This window comes from Coffea arabica, chromosome 6e, assembly GCF_036785885.1.
Source record: "Coffea arabica cultivar ET-39 chromosome 6e, Coffea Arabica ET-39 HiFi, whole genome shotgun sequence".
NCBI classification, from domain to species: Eukaryota; Viridiplantae; Streptophyta; class Magnoliopsida; order Gentianales; family Rubiaceae; genus Coffea; species Coffea arabica.
Genome location: NC_092321.1, coordinates 31079444 through 31086996, shown reverse-complemented (window position 1 = coordinate 31086996; position 7553 = coordinate 31079444). Strand labels below are relative to the sequence as shown.

Sequence of the window (7553 nt, the reverse complement as noted above, 5' to 3'; positions counted from 1 at the left end):
GGATGTATGTCATTGTTTTCAGTTGGTTGACCAGGTAATCACACAATATGAATATCGGAAAGCACTAAATTATACTCATGATTAATCTTTTATACATTAATAGTGTATACACCATTACCATTGAATACATGACAACTCATCTGAATTTAAAATTCAAATTCAAATTTTACTATGTGTCATACATCTAACCATGATAATGTATGTACTATCAGTGTATGTAAGATTTACTCATATATTTATACTTATTTATTTATGGTGTCAGTCAATGGTGAAGAAATGAGGTCAAACTTCAATTCTGAAGGAGCTTTGTAGTTTTTTATTTGGGTTAATTCCACTTTGTCCCCTCAAACTTTAGACGATTACCCACTTTAGTCCCTAAACTTTAAAATGGGACACTTAAATCCCTAAACTTATAAATACCTCCCAATTAAGAAAAATTGTTAACAAAATCCTGAATGCCATGGTGGTCGAAGTGTCCCATTTTATAAGAGTTTAGGGATTTAAGTATCCGATTTTATAAGTTTAGGGAGTTAAGTGTCCCAATTTGTAAGTTTTAGTGACTTAAGTGTCCCATTTTGAAGTTTAGGGACTAAAGTAGGTAATCGTCCAAAGTTTGGGGGGACAAAGTGGAATTAACCCTTTTTATTTTGACTTTTGAATACCATCATTTGACTGAAGCTTATTTTTTGAAAAAAAAAATGTTAATCTTATGTATATTGATAGTGTATAAACTACTATGGTTGGATGCATGACACATACGTAAAATTTGGGTTTCAAATTTAAATTCAGATAATCTGTTATACATCCAATGGTGAAAATGTATACGCTGCTAATATATAGAAGATTAATTCAAAAAATGGTATTAACTATTAATCTTAATTCTTGACTATTAAGCTTACGAGGCATTAAATTGTATTTTCAATAATTAAGGGGTGTTTGGTACACCTGATATTTGAAGTTCAGAATTGAAAATTGAAATTAAGAAGCTGATGTTTAATTTGTTTAACTCATAATATCATATAGTTGTTTGATAATCAGTTGAATTTGAGCAGTAAGCTGATACATTACATTCAATGTGCATATATAGTTCATTTAATTTTTACATTGAAGTAATACATATAAAATTCAAAGATTCCATTCAATAGAGTTGGAATTTTTTTTTTTTTAGCAATGGAGCTAAAATAATTTAACATAGCCTTTTATAAAAGATTTAGCGACTATTTAATTTATCGGGACAGAAAATGGAAAAGTTTCTCCCTGCAACATATAGGCTGTTTGGTATTTGGCATCAAAATCTAATGTGGACGTAGATGTGGCCTATAATGTTTGATCTATGTGCTCTTGGCTTAACATTAATATCCCAATTTAGCATTTTTTTTTTCCCAAAGTAGATTAAAAAATCAAGGTTGAAAACATTGTGCGTAAAGAACTAAAGCTAAGACCGACCAAATTAATTCGATTAACAAAGCCCAATGTTTCCATTCAATAGAGCTAAAATAGTTTTTTCTTTAGCAAGATAAAAACGTTTTATATAACCTTTCTTAGAAAGTATAAAGATTCTTAGTGTAATATTTTTTTAGTAAGGGAATGATGGAATTTAAGAAATAGGGAGAAGAAAAGGAAATTTAAATTCAAAACCTATAAATCCTGAGGTTTTGAGCTTAATTTACCCAAACATTAAATGGATAAACTTCACCTTACTATAGAGGTAGGGATGCCAGTCGAGTTTTTTGACCTAAACTTCAGCAAGTCCAAGTTCGGCTTACAAAATTATATGGATTTTCGGGATTTGGATTTTTGGGCTTTGGGGTCATATTAAAAACGTTCGAACTCCACTCACTATTCTATGAGTTTTGGGTTCAAATTGGGCTTGGTCTAAACTCATAGTTAAATACATAATTATATATAATATATTTTATAATTAAAAATTAAGACAAATTTACATATAAATTATTAACATTTTATGTCGTAATATGTACTAGTATTCAAGGCACACACTAATGTGTGTGCAATTAATAGAAAAAATATTTGTGAAATGTTTTGAGTATTTTATTGAAATCATTTTCAAAATAATTGGTTTTATATTTTGAAAATACATATGTCAAAAATTCACCAAAATAAAAGTTATAAAACATAGTTAATCATAACCATATTTGGTAGTTGCTAATTAAAATTAAGATTTACTAAATAAGTTGACAATTAGAATATGAAAAAAATACATATTACTTGGTAAAAAATCATATTGGCAGTGGATAGTTATTAAAGATAGATAGATTTTTGTTTATATCAAAAGTTCCCTCATCGTCAAGGATAGTTTAGGAAGTAAATAAAGTGACATATTTTTATTTACCCCAAATCCCCTCCTCTCCCTTTATATATAGTATAGGTAATTATAAATAATAAATATTATTATATATATTTTTTACATATATAATTATACTCAAATATGAGTTAGGCTTTAATTGGGTCTGAGTCTAGCATGGCCGAACTTAGGCTCACATTTAGTTTGAGCCTAAATAATCTCTGTCCGACCTAATTAACTATTAGGATTCGTGAGGTTTTTTGGACCGAACAGGCTGAGGTCAGGTTGATCCGATCCCATTGACAGTCCTACATATAGGCTAATTAATCTCGACAAATCAGAATTTAAAGCAATATCTGCAACAGTCATGAAGCAAATATCATCCACCGGTCTGGCACCACTATAAAGCTAATAAAGTTGGTCCGGGAACAAATGTATTGGACAATGTTAAAAGAAACGAAAAACATGATACTAGAATGGATTCTTTTTTAGAGAAATGCCCTCTAGATTCTGTAAAAATTAAGGATACGTAAATAAATTGATAACATTCACTGATTTAAGGATAGAGTTGAAACTATCCAATGGGCCTTTTAAAATCCCACCCACTACTTATGGTGGGAGTTTAACGCCAGCCAAGATTTGCTTTGAGTGAGCATATGGGATCATGCTATTTTGATCCCCGCTTCTGATACTAAGTTCAAAAAGCTGGTCGAAAGGATATTAGAAAAGGACATTCTAAGAGAACAATTGAGAAACTGGGGTTTAACAATTCTCCAGAAATAGGCCTTTAATTATGAGGATCCGGGGTTTCGCTGGTTACAATTCTGTCTAGTTGTATAAACTGATACAATTTCAGCATAGATTAATATATTTTTAGTGTAATTGCGAGTTTTTATAACAATTCAGTCATAATTCACATTTATACCAAAATTATATCAATTTATACTAAAATTCTATCAGTTTATATAACTGAACAGAAATAGAGTTGGAGATGCCCATTTCCTAATCATGGCCATTCCTGTTACCTATTTTGGATGCCCACAACCCTTATTGCGCTTCAAAGGAAAAAGGATATTAAGGGGCGCCCTTTGCATTGCAAAACAATTTATTCTTTTCATTAGGAATTCAGTGCCTTAATACACAAGATATTGTAAATTAACACAGTAAATATATCCACTAGCACAACAAGCGCCAAAGGGTATAATAGATGCTTTTCTCATGCAAATCTCTCCACATTTTCAAAAATTTTCTAATTATCAATCTCCAAAATTAACTTTTTTTTTGAAATTGTGAAATCACCATCATCAATTGTCTCACCCGTTAAAGAGAACCCTCTACGTCATATCTTTATGCGCATAAACTTAGTCGGAGCTATTAAAATGCGATCCATTTTTTAGAAAACAACTTCCATTATCCTGTTTTTCACTTTCTGAATTTTATAATTTCAAGGTGTGTGCGTAGCATGGAAAACTTCAATTTTATGTGTATAGAATTTCTTAAAAAACTGATTTCCGTCTTAGAAAAATTAGAAATGTGCCCTCACTAATAAAGAATAAGATACACTTTAAGCAGTAGATTTCAAAGGAAAAAATGTTTTTGCCATAGTAACGTTTAGAAAGTGAATATACCTATGTGCTTGATAGAATTAAAACACACATGCCCTTATGTTACTGATGTTGTTGCTAGGGATGACTATTGAGACAGGTGCTTGTGGGAGACTCATGGGATGAGGGGGAGCATACCCACCCCGTATACCACCTTAATATATATATATATATATATATATTATTGATACTAATAGTATATACTAATAATTATATATTTATATTAATATAAATTATTGATTAATTATACTAATATATTTATACTAATTACTAATTATACTTTTTACTAACTATACATTTATTCTAAGAGAGTCTTTTTTTAACTATTGAGAGTAATTTTTTTAATAGTGTAAGTGAAAGAGCTCAAACCTAATACCTTTTATTTACACTTCTTCTCCACGAATCACCCAATCCATCCCACCCCAAAAAAGAGGGAGAGAGTTGAACTACTATTTCTTCAGCAAGAATTTGCCAAAAAAGAATGGCACTACCATCATTCGTTCTGGTTTCCTATCTTAATGGCGAACTTATTCCGCTGGATATGTTTCAATGGTCTTCCATTATAGCCTAAAGAACAACGGCCATGTAGCCATATATACTGCAAAGGCATAAGAATCCTTAAGCAGTACGCTATGTTCTGAATAAAAGAGTTGCAGCATTTTACATTTCTTTCCATATCTTTTGGAGATAAAGCTGCCAAGAGAGTGTGAGATTATAGCCTTATAGGTCATTTCGTTGTGGTGATGTGTCAACAAACAGAACTTGCAATAATATCTTAGACAAGTCAAGAATTTGCTGCATTTCTCTCAAATTCCTGTGATTCTTTAGATTATTTAGGAGATATTTAAACTTGTAAATCACAAATTATTGTAGTGTTTAAAATATATTTTAATAATTGGTGAGTTGTAAATCCAAACACCTGTTAAACAATCTAGACAATAGAGTAATTTTTGTGAATTTTAAATTTTTGATCAAGTTCCTCAATCCAAATGCACTAATGAATGTTAAGTTCGAGTATACTATCTTGGAGAACATAGATCTGAAGAAGGATTGATCTAACAAAGAGCATCCACAAGCAAATCCAAAGGAAAATCAGGGAAGGCTTCCAAAAAAATCCTCCGTAAAGGAGATCAACAGTTTCTATCTTTGATTCTTTCACCTTTCCTCCTAAGTGTATTAATCAGGGAGGGTTTTTAGAATCTTTCCCACCATCAAGTTTAGAATTTGAATCTTTTGCTTGGCAGTTGGTGGTGAGAAAGCTGAGGGGACGGGTGAGAGGGTAAAAAAATCCTGTCACCAATTCCTCTTAGAGTGTATTAAAAGATTTTCTTCAGTTCGCATGTTCAGTTGAACTGAGGACAGCTTCTACGAAGTGGGATGTCTTCATCCAACTGACAAACTTTGGCACAAGTCATCACTCCTTTGACCATCACTTCTTTTATAGCAGGCAGCCATCCTGCCTGAGTTTCCAAGAATGCTGACAATTGTGCTATAGTGAGGATGCTTGGAATAGGATATCTGCATTTGCCCACTTAAAAAATTCTAGCCTTTTTACAGGGTTTTCCTGGCTCCTTATAACCTGTGAAAAGCTTTTTTGGGGGTTAGAAGCGTTGGCCCTCTAACATAAAATGCTACAACTGAATCTGGAGCAAGTGACGTGCACATTGTTTAGAAGATACAAATATCTCGGTTTTAACTAGAAAAGCACGTGATGCAAAAATATAAGCTTCTGAATTAATTCACCTCGTCATTTTCTGTACTCTACACTAGTGGCTGTTTTTTGGAATTTAAGGAAGTTTTTTCTATTTTTTAATAGAAAATAATACTAATGGATATTTGTCTCAACTTAGGGTATGTTTGGTTACCCAAAGAATTGGGGTTTAGAATTGGAATTGGGTCCCCAATTCTAATTCTCGTGTTTGGATCCTACCTTTCGTATAGAATTAGAATCGAATCGCAATTCCAAATCGATCGAATTCCATGGTTCTAATTCTTTGGCTGGACCAAAGAATTCCAATTCCAATTCCACGGCCAGATTCTCGTTGGGTCAACACGCGGACTTTAAACGGGTCAAAACTAAAAAACGGGTCAGCTATAAAGCTAGATTAAGGAAACAAAGCTAGCTTCTTCCTCTGTCTGCATTAGCAAATCGCCATCTGCTCCAGCGTTCTCTGTCGCCGCCGCCGCTGCGCCTTCTCCTTGTCCCAGCACCTCTGCCGTAACCCCTACAAGACTTTCCCCCCTCTTTTCCTCCCTCTGCCGCAACATCGAGTGGGTGAAATTTACAAATTGAGTTATATTTTGGTCTCCTTTCTTTCGTTTCCTATTAATCTTGAATTGTGCCTCCTGCTTTTACCTTTGCCGCCGCTTCCATTGCCGTCACCACCACCACCGTCGCGTCCTCTCGTCCTCACTCTCCTTCCGCTCCTTCAATTCTCAATTCTCGACAAATTTAGGGTTTATGATGTTATATTCATTTTTAAATTTTTGCCAATCAAAGATTGATTTTTTTTGGTTGTTCCTCTGATAATGTTTGCCATTAATGTTATAAATTTGCTACTGTTTTTTTGCTTCTAATTCAACATTTGGACGAGGATAGAAAAAAAGGAAGCACTCTGTTGCCCTGTTCTTCTAGATTTAACGTAACCAAGCAAAATCTTTTTTGTTTTTGATACAGTAGCAACCAGGTTTTTGTTTGAGATTTTTCCAATAGCTAATTTGGTCTTTTGAATTAATAGCTAGTTTGGCATGATTTGGTCTTTTGGCTTATCTTTTCTTATTGTTGTTGTGATTTTGAATTGCAGAATTTGGATATTGACATGGATAAAGAAGGAGACGAGCAAAAGGCAAAAAAGAAAAAAGTGGGAATGTAAAGGAGACTTGTTAGAAAATGAAATGGGAGACTTGCCTTTGAGCTCTTGCCAAAAGGTGGATCAATGTATGAAGAAACATTGGAGACTTACAAATTTCATGATTAGATCTCTTTGATGCTGGAGAAGTTGCTTCTTGTATTGAATTTCTCAGTTTTAGCTGACGTTAACCACATTAATTCTTCATTCATTTGTCAATGAGCTGAATCCAGAATTATGCACCTTTTGTTGTTCTGCATCAGGGGCCTCTCCGTACTTTATTAGTTGAGGCAATCTGTCCTTACAGCGAAATTCTGCGCACCAGTCCCTACTGCAGGAAGATCTTCTCACGCAATCTTCTGAAGAAGTGATGTTGGAAATGGTGGTCAACTGCTGTGGTTTTTAGAAAAAATGCTACCAACTTTGTGAATAAGTGTTAAATCTCTTTTTGGTGTGGCCTTATGTATATTACCTGACCTCGTTTCCTTCATGTTCAAGTGTGGTGACAACTTCTACCTTAGTCTGAGAGAAACTTGTGACTCTTTCTTATGTTGTAGTGTTACTTGTCAAATACTTTACATAGGAGATAATGCAGGCAACGAAGCTTCTGTTGTTACCTGTTCTGTATTTCTTTGGATAATGTTTTTTCCTTGCATATAGTAAAGGAGCCTTATTTTGACTTTAAAGTAGCACGTGAAATATATCTAAGCGTCTTTATTATGGAAACAACAGAGTTTATGTAGAGCAACTTCGACTCAATAAACATTGTTTTACTGTTTTATGTACAAATTTAAGTGA

General features: G+C 33.3%; 1 long non-coding RNA gene across 1 annotated transcript; it reads left to right on the top strand.

The window, feature by feature from the left end:
* Window positions 1-5756: 5756 nt before the first annotated feature.
* LOC140009623 (uncharacterized) lies at window positions 5757-7441 on the top strand. Its single transcript, XR_011817109.1, has 2 exons — window positions 5757-6177; window positions 6711-7441. It is a non-coding gene; the product is annotated as an uncharacterized lncRNA (long non-coding RNA).
* Window positions 7442-7553: the final 112 nt, after the last annotated feature.